At 37.9% G+C, this 22,420-nt stretch overlaps 2 non-coding genes across 2 annotated transcripts; one reads left to right on the top strand and one right to left on the bottom strand.

Annotated features, from left to right (window-relative positions):
* Positions 1–6,564: 6,564 nt before the first annotated feature.
* LOC141715844 (small nucleolar RNA R71) lies at positions 6,565–6,671 on the bottom strand. Its single transcript, XR_012572591.1, has one exon. It is a non-coding gene; the product is annotated as a small nucleolar RNA R71 (small nucleolar RNA).
* Positions 6,672–15,876: 9,205 nt separating this feature from the next.
* Positions 15,877–15,983, top strand: LOC141716388 (small nucleolar RNA R71). Its single transcript, XR_012573100.1, has one exon. It is a non-coding gene; the product is annotated as a small nucleolar RNA R71 (small nucleolar RNA).
* The last annotated feature ends 6,437 nt before the right edge of the window (positions 15,984–22,420 follow it).

The following is a 22,420-nucleotide window of genomic DNA, read 5'->3' as shown; positions in this document are numbered from 1 at the left end:
ATGGCCAGGTGGAGACCTTTAAGGCCAGGCTTTTGGTAAAAGGATTCAAACAAAGGTAATGGATTGATTTTGATGAAACCTTTTACCTGTAGCCCTGTTAAAATCAGTTCGGATTTTGCTTGCGAATGCTGCTTACTACGACTATGTGATCTGGAAAATAGCCAGATGGTTTTCTTTCCAAGGGAAATGAAAACCTAGTATGTAAGCTGCTGCGAACCATATGTGGTTTAAAGCAAGCTTCTCGAAAGATGGAACATTTGTTTTAATGAGACAATCAAAGAGTTTGATTTTATCAAAAAACGTAGATGAACCATGCGTCTACAAAAGGCTTAGTGGGAGCGCGGTAACATTTCTTGTATTGTATTGAATTAGAGTTGACACACATAACAACATAGCAGACCCACTCACAAAGCTACTTTATGAAAGTCACTTTGATCGTCATAAAGACAAGATGGGTATTAGATACCAAAGTGATTGGCTTTAGTACACGTGGGAGATTGAAAGGAATATGTCCTAAGTCCAATCATGTATAAGGATTTAGGAATAACTTTTATGTAATCTGTTTTGATTTCATTGATATTAATAAAAGACTTGTTTTGTTTTTATTACGGGCTTTATCTATTTAAGTGTTTAAATAAGATATACCATAGTTTAGAGTAAAGCTTTTTATGGATTATGATGAGATCATAATAGTGAGACCTAAAAAGATGATAACTCTAAACTTAAATAGTTCCTGGTCATAGGATTACTAACTGGTAATTAATAATCCGCAAAGATCGGTACATACTATGTTTGCTTCATTATGAAGGATGTCTGTTCTCATAGACATTTGTGTGGTGACACTATAGCTAGTATGTAGGTGCTTATTATAGAATAAGTTCACTGAACATGACTCGCACAGCTGAACAACTGATGGAGTTCACTCACGTGTTAGCAGTTGTTCATATAGTGATAGTTGTACAAGTATCCTTAAACTTGAGGTCATCATAGTCATCTTGTGTACACTGAACTATGCTTTGGTTTAGTTCTTAGTCTCCAGGGACAATTATTAGGGCTCTTCTGGGTATAGGAATTTGTACACGAAGATAGTGTATGATCAATAAAGGATCTACCCCTTCCAGTGAAGGAAGCGAATGTTCAAGGCTGATCCACTTATGCTAGTTCAGGAATCTCTAGCCAGAGTGAATGAAATTAGAAAGGAGTTTCTAATTTGCGTAGAACTACGCATAGTAAATGGTAAGCAAGTGATTGAATTAGATAGGCTTGACACGAGATCCATGCCTTGTATTTAATCGGGACATTGTAGGGTAGAAGGAGTTTATTGTACGGTAACTATTCACTGAATAGGTTCTTGGTATTCTAAGCAGTGAATTCATATTATCCGGATAGTCGCGATATGCTGAGAAGTATCCCTCACGATGTAGAATAAATGTGATTAATTAATTAATTATATTTAATAAATTAGAGAATTTATATAAATAATGATAAAATAGTTTTATTATTATTTATTTCTACTACCGGCTTAATATTGAACCTATAGGGTCACACCATAAAAAGAGAATGATTTAATGGTGGAGGAATTAATTAATAATGGCTAATAATTATTTATTTATGAAATAAATAATTAATTGGCAAATTTAATAATTGATTAAATGAGATTTAATTGATTATAAATTAATTAAGAAAAGTTCTTAATATTATTAATTAAAGGATTTAATTTTTGGAAATTAAATCAAGAGAGAGAATTATTTCTAAAGTGTTTAGAAAAAGGATTAATGATTAAAAGGAGTTTTAATTATTAATGAGAATAATAAATGGGATAATAATAATAATATTTATGGGAAAATTTCAGCTGAAAAATTTTGCCTATAAATACACTATTATAGACCCTAATTTTATTCTAACCCACACAAAACCCAAAAAGTTTGGAAAACCCAATTCTCTCCACCTCCTTCCTCCTCCTTAACATCGTTTTCTTGGTGGATACCGGTGGAGTGCTTCACACTTGAGGAGCAACTGCTAAGGATCTCTGATCGTTGTCTCCGAATTATTTTAAAAGGTTAGATTCGATCCCTCGAATTTTTATTCACGATTTATATGCTTTTATTTGGATTTTGTATGTGTAAAAGTATTTTTCCATGCCCCCGCTGCGTTAAAAATCCAACAGGTTTTCCATAAGCTTTTGATCACTAATCACATAAACCCTGTAAGCCTTTGACTCCAGAGAATAGCCCAGAAAGATACCTTTTTCGGCTTTAGCATCAAACTTGCCAAGATGCTCATCGTCCTTAAGCACAAAGCACTTTCCTCCAAATATGTGAAAGTATTTCACTAATGGTTTCTTGTTGGTCACTAACTCGTAAGGGATCTTCCCATACATCTTGTTGATTAGGGTTCTGTTTTGAGTATAGCATGCAGTGTTAACTGCTTCAGCCCAGAAGTAGGTAGGAAGATTGGCTTCATTAAGCATAGGTCTTGCAGCTTCAACCAATGTTCGATTCTTCCTCTCAACCACTCAATTTTGTTGTGGTGTCGGTGCTAAAAACTGTCTTGAGATGCGCTTCTCGACATAGAAATCATTCAGCTTTGCATTTCTGAATTTTGTTCCATTATCTGATCTGATTGTTCACATAGGCACTCCATCTTCTAACTCAATCTTGTTGATGTGATCAATAATCATATCAGGTGCTTCATTCTTTGAATGTAAGAATAACACCCACGTGTATCTGGAATAGTCATCAACAATCACTAAGCCATATTTCTTTCTTGACATAGATATGATGTTGACAGGACCAAACAAATCCATGTGAAGGAGTTGTAGTGGTTCAGAGATGTCAGTCATTGTCTTCTTCTTGTGTGATGCCGTCTTTGACTTTCCCTTCTCACATGCCTCACAAAGTCCATCAGGACTGAATTCCATCTAGGGAAATCCTCTCACCAATTCCCTCTTAACCAAAGAATTCATGGTCTTGAAGTTCAAGTGGAAGAGCTTCTTATACCATAACCAACTTTCATCTGGAGAAGCTTTACTGTAAAAGCACATTACATGACCATCTGCAGAGTTCCAGTCAGCTACAAACAAATCACCCTTTCTAACTCCATTTAGAGTCAGCTTCTCATTCTTCTGATTAGAGATCAAACACTTCTCCTTCTTGAACAAAACTTCGCATCCTTTGTCACAGAACTGACTGATACTGAGGAGATTATGCATAAAACCTTCAACTAGAGAGATTTCTTCAATGATGACATTGCCAATTTCCAAACAGCCATATCCCGTAGTATAACCTTTACCATCATCTCCAAAAGTGACCACTGGGCCAGCTTTCTCAACCACCTTTGATAGAAGGGCTCTATCTCCAGCCATATGCCTTGAACATCCACTGTCCAGAATCCATATGACCTTCTTCTGCTTAATGCCCTGAAAATAAAGATGATTAAGTTTTCTTTGGTACCCAAACTAAGTTGGGTCCAGAAGACTTAGAAGCATTTGAATATATAACATTTCTCTTAAAGAAATTGACACTTTCCTAGCTTTAGGAGGGCTTACAGTATTTAATCTACCAGTGTTCTTACTAGCATGCTTATCATGATCATGAGATGTATTATGTGAGTGTGTGGGATCAAGATAAGTGTGCATGAAAGATACTATATATGGCATGCAAAAAGATTTATCACACTTAGAAACTTTAGGCATGTTAGGCATGTTATGCACATAAGCATTCTTAACATTGTCTACTTTAACCTTTCTACAAGCATGAGTAAGGTGACCAGCAGAACCACGGTTATTACATAACTTCCTAGGGCCATTAGTTCCGATCCTGCCATTTCTACTTCTATTCTTCTTATTCTTGGAAGTAAAACCTAGTCCGATAAAAGATAAGTCAGAGTCACTAGCAACAGATATAGGTTTCTTTGCCTTTTGTCTCCTTGAGAGATCGAGATCCTCAATAAGCATCTCATGATAAATATAAAGATTATCTTCATCAAAGGGCTTAATAGTAGCTTTCTTAAACATAGGCTTCTTACCTTCCTTAAGAACATGAGGTGTACCAAGGGGATTAACAACTTTCTCTACAGGGTCATTTTCAACTACTCATTTCTTAGAAGCTTTTCTAAGTTCATCGTAGTCTAGACCTATCCCAACCTTTCCACCTACTACTTCATCAGATATGAGCTTCTTAGCAAGATTTGCAGAATCAGTAAAAGCATGCAATTTAGTTTGTAATTCTGCATTCTTGCTCCTTAGCTCTTCCTCTGTCTCAACGTGCTTAGTAATCTTAAGCTCTAAATATTTATTGGCTTGCTTAAGATTCTCAACACTAACCCTATCTAGAACTAAAGTATCATTTTCATCTTTATCTTTCTTTAGTTCTACTTTAAGGTCTTCGATATCAAGTAGAGTACATCTTAGTGTAGTAATAACGTTTCTATACACTTCTTTTACAACATCATGTTTTTCAATGTATTTCTTATTATTGCATCGTGCCTTATGTTAAGTGGCATTTATATCCACTTAGAATGCTTCATAAAGGCTTGAATTGGTGTTTTGTACTCAAGTTATTTGTGTTTTTGATGTGTTTTATACTGCTTTTGCATTTCAGGAATAGTTGGAGGAAGGATGAGGTTAAGCGTTGTTTTGATGCTAAATTAGTGTTGGGAAGGTGCATTCGATGTTCGTGTGTTGATCGCCATAAAAAACCAGCAAATAAAACAAAGCGGTTCATTTTTTCCAGAAGGTCAGCGTACCCACGCTGTGATAGCGCGCGCTCGCACCAAAATAGCAGGAGGACAGGGCGTCCGCGCTGGGAGAGCGCGCGGCCACGCCATGCCGAATTTTGAGAATCCTGTTGCAAGTAGAAGATGAATTTTCTGGGCTTCTGGATTGATTGGGCTGCTAAATAAATACTCTCTAAAGACGTTCTTAACAATGGAGACTTAGAAGAAGACGATGAGAAGACCTAGGAGCATAAATACAACAAAGGAGAAGAAAAGCTTATTTATACTTATGATTCTTTAATTGAGTTGTAATCTTGGATACTAGTTTTCTTGTTTGTTGAACCTATTACTCTTTTTAACGTACTTTGATTATTATTCAGTTTATAAGGACTTAGTTTATTATACCATGCTTTCATCGGAACCCACGGTGATGATGAGTTTAGGTATGGGCTAATCGTTATCGTGGGGTTCTAACGGATTTACTTATGGATTTCAATAGTTAATTTGGTTCAATACCTTAGTGTGTGGTCATTGTATGATATCCTAGTATTGGTTGTGCTTATTTGTCTTATGAGCGTCACGAACTTATAAGATAGCGTGTTAATCTCTATTGAAGTGAAAATGAATGTAGGGGTTTAGAACTTGCCATGCTAGCATAGGTTCATGTATTTGATATGCATGATTCGTAGGTAATTTTAACCATCTTACTTGCCCTATGTAATCATCATAGATAACTTGCACATTAAACCGTTATGTTGTCAAATTCTATAGACATATAGGGTCTCACTATAATTGGTGTCTATTCCGCTTCTATCTCTTTTGTGGATGTCTGTTAGTAGGGTATTCGTACAACAAAAGTTGGCGTTTACTAGTTTCGTGTTATCTGATTAGTGTCATCACCATTGCATGCTAAGGTTAAGAACAAAAAAGTTATTGAATGGAGTATTTAATGAAGTTAGAATCCTATGTTTGTGTTATATAAGTAAATCAACCTTAATTCTCTTAGCTAATAATAGTTAGTATAATCTCGTAGTTATGAACAATCTCAACTTGTTATCATCTTAGCATTGAATAATAACCATACCATTGTTGCATAAGTGCATAAATTGAATTTAACTTAAAAGAGTCTCTGTGAGAATGAACTAGAAATAATTCTATATTACTTGTGAACGCGTATATTTGCGTGTAATTTAGCGCATGTTTTTTTCCTAACAAGTTTTTGGCACCGCTGATGGGAACTCGTGGTTTACTTATAGTTTATGTGCTTGACATCAGTGGTCATTAAAGTTCACTTACTCGGATATTTTACTTACTTGTTTGTTTGTTGCTTTTTCAGGTACTCCAGAAAACGTGTATGCTAACGCGTTCTCGATCTCGAAAAAGAACACTGGATAAAGCAGAGGAAATAGTAAAAGAAGTTCTTGTTGAGTAAAAAGTTGAAGAGGAAGCTCTTATTCTAATAGGAGAACCGGAAGCAAATCTGAAAACTTTGATGGATTACTCTCAACCAAAGATCAATGATATTCAGTCTAGCATTGTCAAACCAGCCATCACAGCTAACACTTTTGAAATCAAGGCTAGCACAATTCAGATGGTGCAGAACTCGGTTCAGTTTGGGGTTCTCCGATGGAAGGTCCTAACGTGCATTTTAGAGATTTTATCGAGATCTGCGACACTTTCAAATTCAACAATGTGTCTGAAGATGCTATTAAGCTAAGGCTTTTCCCATTCTTTCTGAGGGACAAAGCTAAGTGTTGGTTGCATTCTCTACCACCAGGCTCTATCACTAAATGGGAAGATCTTGCTCATAAGTTTCTTACTAAGTTCTTTCCTATGGCGAAGACTGCTGCAATCAGGAATGCTTTTAGTCAATTTGCGCAGCAATCTAGAGAGTCTTTGCGTGAAGCTTGGGATCATTATAAGGAGATGCTTAGAAAGTGTTCTCATCATGGGATGCCTGACTGGATGATTATCAACTGCTTTTATAATGGTTTGGGAGCACAATATAGTGTTAGTCGCTAAACACGAGCTAAAATTCATGCAAGTATACGCGTTTGCAAGTAATATAGAATTATTTTTAGTTCGTTCCCACAGGGACTGGCTTAGATTAACTTTATGATTTATGCACTTATGCAACAATGATATGGCTATTATTCAATGCTAAGACGAATATCAAATTAGTTTTTGATTATACTACGATTAATAATTGAGAATTATACTAGAGAACATTAACTAAAGAGAGTAAAGAGAGTTGAATAATATATGACGCAAACATGGGATTCTAACTTCATTAAGTACTTCATTCAATAGCCTTTTCGTTCTTAACCTTAGCATGTAATGGTGATGACATAAATCAGATAACACGAAACTGATAAATGCCAACTTTCGTTGTACGAGTACCATACTACTAGACATCCACAAAAGAGATAGAAGCTGAGTAGTCACCAATTATATTGAGACCCTATATGTCTATAGAATTTGACAACATAATGGTTTAATGCACAAGTTATCTATCGTGATTACATAGGGAAAGTAAGATGGTTAAAATTACCTACGAATCATGCATAACAATAACACATGAACCTATGCTAGCATGGCAAGTTCTAAATCCTTAAATTCACTTTCACTTCATTAAGAATTAACACACTATCTTATAAGTTCGCGACGCTCATAAGACGAATAAGCACAACCAATACTAGGTTATCATACAATCACCACACACTAAGGCATCGAAACAAATTAACTAAAGAAATCCATAAATAAATCCACTAGAACCCCACGAACGATTAGCCCATAATCAGATTCATCATCAACGTGGGTTCCGATGAAAGCATGGTATAACAAACGTAGTCTTTATAAATAAATAATAAACAAAGTACGAAACACAAGTAAATGTTCAAGAATAAGAAAACTAGCATCCAATATTACAACTTAAACAAAGAATCACAAGAATAAACTAGTTCTTATTAGCCTTGGTTGAATTGTGCTCTCCGGTCTTCTTTACTCCTTTTCCTTAGCTTTTGTTACGTCTCTTTTTATAAAAAACATCTTTATTTATATATATATATATATATGATGTAGAATAGATCAGGGCTTCAAACTCTCAAAATCTTAATAGAAACAGAATTTTGTTACGCCGACCTGGCGCGGCCGCGCGCTTAACCAGTGCGGGCGCGCAGTCCTTCTGCATAAAATTCTGACTTCTTCTTTCTCCTTGCTGATTTGAGCCGGTCTTTTCACGAGCCTTTATTCCAATACCATCCAAACACCAAATTAGCAATACAACCATGCTAATTTACCTGATTACCTGGAAAATACCTGTAATGCAAAAACACCACAAAAACACGTAAAAACACCAACAACTTCAGTACAAATACACTAATTCAAAACTTTACGGAGCGTAATAAAGTGTCTTAAATGCCACTCAACATACCCCCAAACTTGAATCAATGCTTGTCCTCAAGCATAAACAGACTCGGAGAACATGAAATAAAAATGCATGAATGCAACTAAATGAATGCAACTAAATGAATGCAATGATCCCCAATTGAATAACTAAACCAATCAACAAGCAACATCTCAACAAATGCAGTTATTCACATAAAAATTTATCAAACCCCACAAATCAACCTACAAACCAGAGACGTGCGTGTGTGCAACTGCTTACAGATATACTATCGTAACTAGATCAATAATCATGACTCACTACTCATCAAAGCAATTGCAAGGTTATAAATAGAATAAAAGCTAGACTCCAAATAATTTATAACACTTCAATTCTTATTTTGGAGTTTTATATGGATTTATGCTTTTATTCACAACAAAACAACACAAGTATGCTTATTTTACCGTGCAATGAGTGAGGTCCACAAAAGACTTATACAATAGCACCCATGTAACGAGTTTTAGGTTAGCGGATCCCAGACTATAAAAGCCTTAGGTCACTAGGCATAAAGTCCCCTAAGAACTTAATAACTTGAGTACTAAAGAGTACTAAAGAGCCCACTCGTGATCAATTATACATAACACTTATTTTTTATTTTTTTTCTTCTTTTTCACAAATTTCTGAATGAGTGTATTTCGCTCCATCTCACTCAACCCTAGACTACTCATATAAATATGAGCTGACTACTAGCCATTTGACACCTAGCCACAATAACTAGCAATAAAATCCAATTTCTCCAATTTTTAAAAATCCATGTTATTCTATTATTAAGAGAATATCCTAAATTCCAAATATAAATAAGCGATTAAACCTCGACAAACAAACAAACCATGACCATGATCCAGCACTCAAGCAACCTATAAGACTTAGTAAATACAATTATCTCTAGTATGCAAATCAATTCGACAAGACTTAACATCAATAATACGACATCACTATAGTAGCATCAATATCACAAGTCAATCGGAAAAATCATCTAAGGGATCATGTTATAATGCAAATGCATGAAACTATATGAAGAAACTATCATTAAAACTACCAAAATAAAATAAAATAAAACTACATGCAAAATATGCAACTATATGCACTAAACTATCATGAATATGCAAACTATATGCGACTCACACAAAACATATTCCTTCAACTACTTCCCCCAAACTTAAAATATTCACTGTCCTCAGTGAAGGTAATAGTAAGGAATCAGACATACCTACTCGGAATCAGGATCATTACCCTCAATGGGTGGAGTTTCAGGCGTGTCTGGAGGTGGATACACGGAGTCCTCACCAAATACTGGCCACTAGATGTCAACACATGTGGCTCTGAATACAGTCCCTAGTGCCTGGGTGAGATCACGTGCAAACCAACTATGGATGTTATGCATCCCATCCATCATCCTCGCTAGACGCCTATACTGCATCGTGCTCAAACCAACTCCAACATCAGCTCCTGCCTCCTCTTGCTCCTGCTGAGATGGACCTAGCCTCCTCACCTAGCTGAGATCTCCACGCAGTCCTTCTCGTCTGAGTGGCCCCAACAGCTAGCCTCCCACCAGGTAGATGGTCAAAAGTGTATCCAAGCCCCTTCAAATCAGGCTTGCCTCCATCCCATTCTTGCATCGTAGCTAAAGTGGTGTTCTCAATCAGAGCACTTGGAATCTGTAGCTGCTCGTGTGTTGGCCAATGAACACCAACTGGCACGCACAGCTTCATCACAACGGACGCATAGGGTATAGAACCCGTAGTACCTTCTCTTGAGAACCTCAAAATACCCTGATAAATAACCATCCCCAAATCCATATAGTCCCCCTAGAGAATACCCCACAACAGACGAGCACGCTCCACAGTAATCTCATGCACATGAGACGATGGCATGATGTCAGCACAAATAAATAAATTCCAAGCACGTGCAAACCTGTTCATGCACGAGGCAGGGAACATGGAATAATTAGTCGTGCCCCTCTTGACCTTCCAATGAGTCTCATGCACCCACAAAGTAGCCACAATCAGATCCAGATCAAAGTCCTCCGGAGACTTATCATTCCAGGTGTCCTGCTCGGGCTTCCTCGCGGGCTGCTCAATCACCCTCCTTATCGCATCATCACTATACTCCACATTCATCCCCTAACTATAGTGAAACCATTCTTCTCCACCTTTGCATTAGCATAGAACTCTCGAACCACACTCATGGGCACAACAGCGAGTGCCTCATAAAAAGGAACCCAACCCATCTCCAACAACTTACCATCTTTTCCCGATGGCAGAAAACCTCGCTCCTTCGCTATAGGCTTTAAGAGAAGCCTCGTGTACTCCGCTTCAGCCTCGGGAGTTGAAAACATCAGCCTCACACCACCTGCACTCAAAGAATCAGTGGTGTTGTTGCTTACTTGAGTTCTTTGTCTCTTGGGTGCCATTGGGATTGAATAAGAGAGAATAAAAGTTAAGTGTTTGAGAGATAATTGTGTTTGAGAATTTGTGAAGTGGTGGAGAAGTTTGTAAATAAGTGTATGTATATATAAGAGGTGAGAAGAGAATTAGATATGGAATAGAAGTGGGAATTGATTATAGGAATAGTGGGAATAATGGGTTTGATTTGGAGAGGGAAATTTGGGATGTGGAAGAGTAAAAATCGGGTAGAAATTGATTATCTATTAAAAACCCCGATTTTCTCTTCATAAACTGCTGTTTATTTTTTTCTGAATCGGGACCCCAGCGCGGCCACGTGCTAGACCAGTGTGGACGCGCTCACCTTCTGCCAAATCGGCGCGGGCGCGCGCTAGATCAGCGCGGGTGTGCTTGGTTTCTGGAATTCCAGCGCAGTCGTGCGCTAGATCAGCGGGGGCGCGCTCAGCTTCTGAAGTTGGCACTGAAATTTTCTGTTTTTCTGTTTTTTTTTTGTTTTTTTCTCTTTTCTTCTTACTTCCTCTACCTACTAATGTACAACAAACTTGGGTTGCCTCTCAAGAAGTGCTTGTTTTATGTCGTTAGCTTGAAGTAGAAATGCGAGATCAAACAGACAATAAAATGGCAATAACCACCTCACGGTTTACCGTGTCACCACAGTAATGCTTCAACCTCTGACCATTTACCTTGAATATTTGGCCCGGATCATTCTCAAAAATCTCCACCGCTCCATGTGAAAACACAGTTTTGTGAACAAATGGCCCTGACCATCTTGACTTCAACTTCCCAGGAAAAAGACAGAGACGAGAGTTAAACAACATAATTTGTTGCCCCGACACTAATGATTTGAGTACTAGACCCCTATCGTGCCACCTCTTGACTTTCTCCTTATACATTTTATTGTTTTCATAAGCTTGAAGTCGAAACTCTTCGAGTTCATTCAATTGAATCATCCTCTTCTTTCCAGCTGCATCCAAGTCCAGATTCAACTTCTTCAAAGCCCAATACGCTTTATGCTCTAGCTCCACCGACAAATGACACCCCTTCCCATAAACTAACTGAAACAGCGACATTCCCAATGGAGTCGTGTATGCTGTTCTATACACCCAAACAGCTTTGTCAAGCTTCAAAGACCAATCTTTCCTGGATGGACACACAACCTTCTCTAAAATACGCTTGATCTCTCTGTTGGATACCTCAGCTTGACCATTTGTTTGAGGATGATAAGTTGTGGTAATGTGATGATTCACATTATTCCTTTGCATCATAGCAGTGAACTTGCGATTGCAAAAATGTGACCCCTCATCACTGATTATTACTCTTAGAGTTCCAAATCTTGTGAATATCTGTTTGTGTAGAAAATTAAGCACTACTTTCGTATCGTTCATTGGAAATGCCTTAACTTCAACCCATTTCGACGCATGATCAACCGCTAACAAGATATAATGATTGTTACAAGATGAGACAAATGACCCCATAAAGTCAATTCCCCAAACATCGAAGACTTAACCTCGAGAAGCACATTAAAAGGCATCTCATCCCTCTTGGACATATTACCCACACGTTGACATCGATCACATTTTAAAACAAACTGATGAGCATCTTTAGACAAGGTCGGCCAAAAGAAACCTGCTTGAAGAATACGAGATGCTGTCTTTTCTCCACCATAATGTCCTCCATAAGCCGCTGAGTGGCAATCTCGCAAGATCCCCCCCCCCCTCCGTTTCGCTGTAAGGAATACATCTCCTGATGATTTGGTCAGCTCCTTGTCGAAAAAGATATGGCTCATCCCACATATACCACTTCACTTCATGCAGAATCTTCTTTCGGTGAGCATATGTCAAGTCGGGAGGCATGATATTACTCATAAGGTAGTACACAATGTCTGCAAACTGTGGTTCTTCCTCTTGCACTCCAAACAGCTACTCATCGGGAAAAGACTCATTGATTAATGTCTTATCTAGTGAAGTTGCACTTGGATCCTCTAAACGTGAGAGATGATCAACGACTTGATTTTCAGTCCCTTTTATGTCCTTGATCTCTAATTCAAATTCTTGAAGCAAAAGAACCCATCTGATCAATCTAGGCTTTGAGTCTTTTTATGAGACGAGATATCGAATTGCAGCGTGATCAGTGAAAACTGTCACCTTTGTCCCAAGCAGATAAGATCGAAATTTCTCCAAACCATAGACAATAGGCAAAAGTTCTTTCTCCATAGTAGTATAATTCAGTTAAGCACCATTAAGAGTCTTACTAGCATAGTAGACTACATGAAATATGTTGTTCTTTCTCTGCCCAAGAACTGCTCCAACTTCATAATCACTTGCATCGCACATCATCTCAAAAGGTTCACTCCAATCTGGTGCAGTTATGACATGTGCCTTGATTAAACTCTTCTTTAAGAACTCAAAAGCAGTCACACACTCGTCATCAAACTAAACGGGACATCCTTCTCCAAAAGATTACACAAAGGTTTAGAAATTTTTGAGAAGTCCTTGATGAACCGCCTGTAAAAGCCCGCATAACCAAGAAAACTGTGAACTCCCTGAACAGAAATTGGTGGGGAAAGATTTTTGATGACCCCCGCTTTGGCTTTGTCCACCTCAAGACCCTTACTAGAGATCTTGTGCCCAAGAATAATGCCCTTTCGCACCATAAAGTGACATTTCTCCCAATTGAGAACCAAATTGGTCTCAGCACACCTCTTGAGAACGTCGCCTAGATTCTGCAAGCACTCATCAAATGAGTCACCAAATACAGAAAAATCGTCCATGAACACATCCATATTCTGACCAATCATATCAGAGAAGATAGCCATCATGCATCTCTGAAATGTGGCTGGTGCTCCACATAGTCCAAAAGAAACTCTCTGAAAGGCGAAAGTACCAAATGGACAAGTAAAGGTAGTCTTCTCCTGATATTTTGGAGCAATGCAAATTTGATTATAACCAGAATAACCATCCAGTAGACAGTAGTACTCATTCCCAGCCAGTCTGTCAAGCATCTGATCAATAAACGGCAGAGGGAAGATATCTTTTCTTGTGGCCTTGTTCAGCTTCCTGTAATTCCATGTGACTGTTCGTGTAGGAATAAGCTCATTCTTCTCATTTGCAATGACTGTGATACCTCTTTTCTTAGGCACACACTAAACTGGGCTCACCAATGAACTGTCATAAATAGGATAGATGATCCCTGCATCGAGCCACTTAAGAATTTCCTTCTTCACAACCTCTTTTATGATTAGATTTAGCCTTCTTTGTTTCTCAACAGTAGGCTTGCTTCCTTCCTCTAGCAGAATTTTGTGCGTACAATATGAAGGGATGATTCCCTTGATATCTGCTATAGTCCAGCCAATTGCCGATTTGAATTCTCTAAGAATTCTCAAAAAAATCTCCTCATCGCTACCTGAAAGGTCAGATGCAATAATAACAGGTAAAATAGATGCATACCTCAAATGTTCAGGTAAAGGCTTAAGTTCAAGAGTAGGAGCTTCCTCAATAGATGGTTTGAGGCGCTTAGGATCTTTGTTCAACTCCTCCATTCCCAAAGATTCAAAAGGCATATCAATCTTCCTCTTCCAGGGAGAAGCATTCAGAAATTGCAAATGTTCATCCCCTTCATTATCTTCACTCTCGGAATTCCCCAACAAGGCCTTCTCTAAGGCATCAGACCTTAGCAATTGATCAAGTTCTGAAGTAACCACAGAATCAACCAACTCCACTTTTAAGCACTCCTCATTTTACGTAGGGAACTTCATGGCATTGAACACATTAAAAGTTACATCCTGATCCATCACTCGCATGTTGAGCTCACCCTTCTGCACATCAATCAAGGTTCGACCAGTAGCCAAGAAAGGTCTTCCCAAGATTATGGGAATATTCTTATCCTCCTCGAAATGAAGAATTACAAAATTAGCAGGGAAGATGAGTTTATCCACCTTGACCAAGACATCCTCCACAATACCCCGCGAATATGTAATAGAACGGTCGGCTAACTGCAAAGTCATATAAGTAGGCTTTGGATCAGGCAAGTTCAACTTCTTGAAGATTGACAAGGGCATCTGATTGATGCTAGCTCCCAAGTCACATAGACACTTGTCAAATGACACATTTTCAATAGTGCATGGAATAGTGAAGCTTCCGGATCTTTAAGCTTCGGAGGCAACTTCTGTTGCAGCACAATACTGCATTCCTCTGTGAGAGCAACGGTCTCTAAGTTATCAAGCTTCACCTTTCTAGAGAGAATACCTTTCATAAACTTCGCATAACTCGGCATTTGTTCAAGAGCTTCAGCGAAAGGTATGTTGATGTGAAGTTTCTTGAACACCTCCAGAAACTTCTCAAACTGCTTATCCAGCTTTTTCTTAAGCAACCTCTTAGAAAAAGGAGGTGGAGGATATATCTATTTCTCCCCTGTATTACCATCAGGAGGAGTGTGCTCAACAGTAGTCTTCATTGGTTCCACTTCTGCTTTCTTCTGCAATTCTTCTTTTTCAGCTTCAACTTCAGATTATGGAGTCTTAGCTTTTTCAGGATTCGCAACCTTACCAGACCTCAATGTAATTGCCTTAACATGCTTTTTAGCTTCCTTCTTTCCTGGCACTTCAGTATCTCTTGAGAGCGTGCCAGGTTGATGATTCAATAATGCATTAGAAATTTGCCCAATCTGATTCTCCAAGGTCTTGAATGATACAACTTGGCTCTTGCACATGAGCCTCAACTCCTCCAATTCAGATTTTTCATTAGCTTGCGGTAGCTGCTGAAGTTGAAGTTGTTGCTTTGGGGCATATTGCGGTTGCTAAAAACCAGGAGGGTTATACTGCCTTGTTGTGTATGGCTGATAAGATTGTTGCACCGCATTCTGATTATTACTCTAGCTGAAGTTAAAATGATTGCGGTTATTTGGATGATAAGTGTTGGAGCTTGTTGTTGTGATCTCTGAAAGTTGCTCACAAATTGAGCTGATTCGCTAGAAATAGCACACTGCTCTATTTCATGCACCCCTGCACAAAGCTCACAAACACTAGAAGTTTGATTAACTCCATAATTCGCCAAAGAGTCCACTTTCATCGTCAATGCTTTAAGTTGGGCAGCTATAGCAGTTGCTGCATCCAACTCCATAATTCCTGCTACCTTGCCCTAAGTTAGCCTCTGAGAAGGTTTCTGGTATTAATTAGCAGCCATCAGTTCGATCAATTCATAAGTTTCATTGTAGCTCTTAACCTACAAGGCTCCTCCTGATACTGCATGTAGCATGGGTCTAGACTGAGTGCCCAAACCATTGTAGAAACAGTTTATAATGATCCAATTAGGCATGCCATGGTATGGGCACTTCCTTAGCATCTCCTTATATCGATCCCAAGCCTCACACAGAGATTCTCCAGTTTGCTGAGCAAACTGAGTAAGAGCTTTCCTGATTGCAGCAGTCTTCGCCATATGAAAGAATTTAGTGAGAAACTTTTGAGCAAGATCTTCCCATGTAGTGATAGACCCTGGTGGTAGAGAATGTAACCAGCACTTCGCTTTATCCCTCAGAGAGAATGGGAAGAGTCGAAGAGTGATAGCATCTTCAGTTACCCCATTGAACTTGAAAGTGTCGCAGATCTCGATTAAATCCCTGATGTGCATGTTGGGGTCTTCTGTAGGAGAACCCCCAAACTGAACTGAGTTTTGTATCATCTGAATCATGCTCGACTTGATCTCGAAAATGTTAGCCGAGATGGCTGGTCTGATGATACTCGACTGAATATCATCGATCTTAGGCTGAGAATAGTCCATCAAAGCCTTAGGATTTTCTGCTTGATCTCCCATCACTACTAGAGCTGGTTCCTCGAATTTCTCTTCTTCTGCTACTTTCTCTTCATCCTCAAAAACTTCCCTTTGAATGAATACAGCTTCTTCCTCGGCTTGATCCAGAGTTCTCTTACGAGCCTGCGAACGCATATGCATACACGCTCGCTAGAGTACCTGAAATATGACAAAGAAAAAGAGTAGGTAAGTAACAATTTCCAAGTCAATGAACTTTAACAATCACTGATTACAAACACATAAACTAAAAGTTAACACCGTGTCCCCGACAACGGTGCCAAAAACCTATATCCGCTAAACACGCGCTAAAATTCACGCAAGTATTCGCGTTTACAAGTAAAATAGAATTATTTCTAGTTCGTTCCCACATGGACTGGCCTAGATTAACTTTGTAATTTATGCACTTATGCAACAATGATATGGTTATTATTCAATGCTAAGACGAATAACAAATTGGGTTTTGATTATACTACGATTAACTATTAAGAATTATACTAGAGAACATTAACTAAAGAGAGTAAAGAGAGTTAAATAATATATGACACAAATATGGGATTCTAACTTCATTAAGTACTTCATTCAATAGCCTTTTCATTCTTAACCTTAGCATGTAATGGTAATGACACTAATCAGATTACACAAAACTGATAAACGCCAACTTTCGTTGTACGAGTACCATACTACCAGACATCCACAAAAGAGATAGAAGCTGAATCGACACCAATTATATTGAGACCCTATATGTCTATAGAATTTGACAACATAACGGTTTAATGCACAAGTTATCTATCATGATTTCATAGGGCAAGTAAGATGGTTAAAATTACCTACGAAACAAGCATAACAATAACACATGAACCTACACTAGCATGACAAGTTCTAAATCCTTAAATTCATTTTTGCTTTATTAAGAATTAACACACTATCTTATAAGTTCGCGACACTCATAAGACGAATAAGCATAACCAATACTAGGTTATCATAAAATCATCACACACTAAGGCATCAAAATAAATTAACTAAGGAAATCCATAATTAAATCCGCTGGAACCCCACTGATAATGATTATCCCATAATCGGACTCATCATTAACGTGGGTTCCGATGAAAGCATGGTATAATAAATGTAGTCTTTATAAACAAATAATAAACAAAGTACAAAACACAAGTAAAGTTTTAAGAATAAGAAAACTAGCATCCAACGTTACAACTTAAACAAAGAATCACAAGAATAAACTAGATCTTCTTTGCCTTGGTTGAATTGTGCTCTCCGGTCTTCTTTACACCTTTTCCTTAGCTTTTGTTACGTCTCTTCTTATGAAAAAGATCTTTATTTATATATATATATATATATATATATATATATGTTGAAGAATTCACCAGGGCTTCAAACTCTCAAAATACTAATAGAAAAAGAATTCCGCTACCCCGACCTGGCGCGGCCGCACGCTTGACCAGCGCGGGCGTGCTGAGTTTCTGCTCTTTGGGCGCGGCCGCGCGCTTGTCCAGCGCGGGCGTGCCATCCTTCTACATAAAATTCTGACTTCTTCTTTCTCCTTGCTGATTTGAGCCGGTCTTTGCATGAGCTTTTATTCCAACACCATCTAAACACCAAATTAGCACTACAACCATGGTAATTTACCTGATTACCTGGAAACTGCCTGCAATGCAAAAACACTAAAAAACACGTAAAAACACCAACAACTTGAGTACAAATACACCAATTTAAAGCTTTACAGAGCGTAATAAAGTATCATAAATGCCATTCAACATCTAGACCCATGCTCGATGCAGCATCATGTCGAGCCTTATGGGCCAAGAGCTACGATGAAGCTTATGAGCTGATTGAACTGTTGGCTGCCAATAAATACCAGAACTTGTTGGGAATATGTTGTGAACTTGATGATTTCATTAACAAAATACCTTAGTAGATTCAACTTAGTGAATTATGTAGCACTCGACGGATAATCAAATATAGTCCCGACGGATAACTCAATATAGTCCCGACGGATGATGATTTGACATCCATCGAATGAGTAGCTTATGTAACTATAAGTCATGTAGCACATTTCTGTAAACACCTTTGTATAGACTCTGCAGTAGCATATAAGTCATGTTGACTTAAAATAGATATACAGAATAGGTTGATTAATTGTAAATAGATGATGTCTTGTAATTCTGCATAAATAAAATGAGGTCAAGTGCCAATTAGCTACCCGACGGATGATCAACAAAGCTACCTGATGGATGATCAACAAGGCAATCCGACGGATGATCATGTACCTGACGGATGATCATGTACCCGACGGATGATCAATTCAAACATCTGTTGACAGTGACAACACATTCACATGCGTCGAGTGTTTGCAAAAGGAATGTGGCAGCATATTCAACTACGTTTTGAGAACAAAGAAGCATTGCCATTTCCATGCTATTATGAATATATTCCAAGATGCTGGAATAGAGTAGTGATACAGCATAGTATTAGACTTGATAGGTTTTGTTTTATTATCTTGTCTTATTACTGTGTAATCTTGGTGATATATAAACCAAGAAGTAGCAAGTAGAACAATCACAAGACTAAGCAATACATTTCTCAGAGAAATAATTGCAAGTTGTATCCTTTAGCATTTCTCTGTAAGTTTAGTTGTTCTTATTTGTAAGTAGCTGTGAGCTATTCAAGCTTCACAGGGTTCTCTCAATATATATATATGTATATATATATCTGGTGGATACATTCAAATCCACCAGAAAGTTTTAAAGACTTGTGTTTTTAATTACTTTATGTTTTGATTCATTTTAACTTACCATTCCGCACTTTGCAAATCAAAACATTCATATATATATTTTGAGTTAGAACATTTTATAATTCAGAAAAAGTTTCAAGAATTCCATTCAACCTCCCTTCTGTAATTCTTGTTGCATTATTAGGGATTAACAATTGGTATCAGAGCAAGCTCTTAAAGAACAAAGAGTTTAAAGATCACAACATACAACAAGATCAACAAGAAGGATGTTGGAGTCAAGATTCCTTTTCTGGAAAAAGATAATTACCATCACTGGAAGGTAAAGAGGCATCTTCATTTACTTTCTCAAGATGAGGCCTATGTATATTGCATAGAGAGAGGCCCTCATGTACCAATGAGAGCTGCAACTGGAAATGAGCCATCAGTTCCCAAGCCAAGGAATGAATGGTCAGATCCTGATATTGAACAAGTCAGGAAAGACAAGAAGGCCATGAATATTCTGTTCAATGGAGTTGATGGTGACATGTTTGACAACATCATCAATTGCAAAACTGCCAAGGAGGTTTGGGATACAATTCAGATTATCTGTGATGGCACTGAACAATTTAGGGAAAATAAGAAGCAGCTGCTAATTCAGCAATATGAGCACTTTCATTGTGAAGATAGTGAGTCTCTCACTGACATTTTTAGTAGATTTCAAAAACTACTAAATGCTCTGAAGTTGTATGCAAGAGTCTATCAGACAAAAGACTCCAATCGTAAGTTCCTTAGATCTCTTCCAAAGGAATGGAAACCAATGACAGTCTCATTGAGAAACTCTAAAAATTATAAGGAGTTTACTTTGGAGAGACTGTGTGGCATCCTGAAAACTTATGAGCTTGAAATAGAGCAAGATGAGAGGATGGAGAAAGGAAAGAATAAAAGAGGATCCATCGCACTGGTTGCTGAGTTAGAGAAAGAGAAGGAAATGAAGATAGAAGTTGTTGAGTCTACTTCAAAGGTCTGTGAAAACAAGGGCAAGGGGCTGGTAGCAGAAAATGAAGATTCTTTGATCCAAGATGATATGAATGACATTGATGAACATCTATCATTTCTTTCTAGAAGATTTGCCAAGCTCAAGTTCAAGAAGAACTTTAGAGCAGCTAAGCCAAATAGAAACATGGTTGATAAATCAAAATTCAGATGTTTCAAATGTGGCTTGGCAGGGCACTTTGCCAGTGAGTGTAGAAAGTCAGATTCCAGCAAGAAGAAGTTTGAGCATGTGGATTATAAACAGTAATATTTTGAGTTGCTCAAACAAAAGGAAAGGGCTTTCATTACACAAGAAAATGATTGGGCAGCAGATGGTCTGGATGAGGATGAGGATGTCAGCTATGTCAATCTAGCCCTAATGGCCAAATCTGATGAAACAGAGACAAGTTCTTCAAGTAATCAGGTAATCACCACTAATCTTGCACATTTATCTCAAGCTGAGTGTAATGATGCAATAAATGACATGTCTACAGAATTATATCATTTGCGTGTTACACTTAAGTCTCTCACTAAGGAAAATGCTAAAATCAAATAAAACAATTTGTTTTTAAGTGAGAGAAATAATGTGCTAGAGTCTCAGTTTATTGAATTTGAAAAATTGAGAATTGAGTGTAAGATTGCTAAGGATGAATTAACTGAGTCCTTGAAGAAAAAAGAGATTTTGAAGAAGTAGCTTGAATGAGAACATGAGGTGATTAAGGCATGGAAAACATCTAGAGATGTTCATGCTCAAATCACCAAAGTTGAAGGAATTGAGTCCTTTTGTGATGCAGCTTGGAAGAAGAATAAGGAGAAGCTGAAATCCAATTTGGTTGAAGGATTGCTAACAGATGTAGACTCGGCGGATGATGAGAGTCATCCGTCGGATAACCAAAAGGATTATCCGTCGAGTGACATAAATCCTCATCCATCGGCTGTGGGCAAACCTTTAAGTAAAGTCAAACTTGCCAAGTTAAATGAAAAATATGGATCAGTTTCCAAAAACTTCATTTCAGGAGAATCTAGTCAAGTGAAGAAGGAGAAGAAAGTGAATGTTGGTCATTTGTGTATCAAGCAATTGAGTGACAGACTAGAAAAGATTGAGGTTAAAACAGAGGCTAAAATGAAAAACAATAGAAATGGGAAAGTAGGGATTAACAAACATAGCAACTACACACCTGATAAATATGCTCCTAGAAAAATATATGTTAAGTGTGGTAGTGCTAATCATTTGTCTGTTAATTGCAAACTTGCCATGCCTACTCCTATATGTGTACCCTCCCCTTTTCCAAACATGAATGACATGCCTTCTATGCCTATGAATGCTATGTCTACACAGAATATGAATGCACAATTTGCTAATATGCCATTTGCACCTAATCCTTATTATGTTGCATTTAGTATGCCTCAAATGCCATTTAGCATGCCCTACTGGAATAACATGTTTGCTAATAGCATGCCATTTCCTGTTAATCAAAATGTGCATGATAATTTCGTTTTAATGAATGGTTTCAAAGGTCCAACTAAGATGACTAAAGATGAATCTGATATCCCCAAATCAAATGAGATCAAACCTAAGAAACAGAAGAAGAAAGCTAACAAGGCGGGACCCAAGGAAACTTGGGTACCAAAATCAACTTGATTTGATTATAATGTGTGCAGGGTAATAAAAAGAATCTGTGGTATTTGGATAGTGGTTGTTCAAGACACATGACTGGTGATTTTACCCTACTCACAAAGTTCTAGGAGAGAGCTGGCCCAAGTATTACTTTTGGAGATGACAGCAAGGGTTATACTGTGGGATATGGCTTGATTTGAAAAGAAAATGTCATCACTGGAGAGGTTGCCTTAGTGGATGGTCGCAAGCACAATTTGTTGAGTATCAGCCAGCTTTGTGATAAAGGCAATTCAGTAACCTTCAACTCAGAAGCCTGTGTTGTGACTAACAAAAGGAGCAACAAAGTGGTTCTCACTGGAGTGTGAAAAGGAAATGTGTACCTAGCTGACTTCAACTCATCAAATGTAGAATCTGTTACTTGCCTTCTTAGTAAAGCAAGTCAAGATGAAAGTTGGCTATGGCATAATAAGCTATCTCATCTAAACTTCAAGACCATGAATGAACTGGTAAATAAAGAACTGGTTAGAGGTATTCCTCAAGTGGAGTTTTCTAGGGATGGACTGTGTGATGCTTGCCAAAAGGGCAAACAAATCAAAGTTCTCTTGGACATATTTCCTTAAGTTTAAAGATGAGTCTAGTGAAATCATTATCAATCACATAAGGCAAGTCAACAAT

The sequence above is a fragment of the Apium graveolens genome, chromosome 3 (genome assembly GCF_009905375.1).
Source record: "Apium graveolens cultivar Ventura chromosome 3, ASM990537v1, whole genome shotgun sequence".
In the NCBI taxonomy this organism is placed as follows: Eukaryota; Viridiplantae; Streptophyta; class Magnoliopsida; order Apiales; family Apiaceae; genus Apium; species Apium graveolens.
This window is presented reverse-complemented; position numbering and strand designations above follow the sequence as displayed.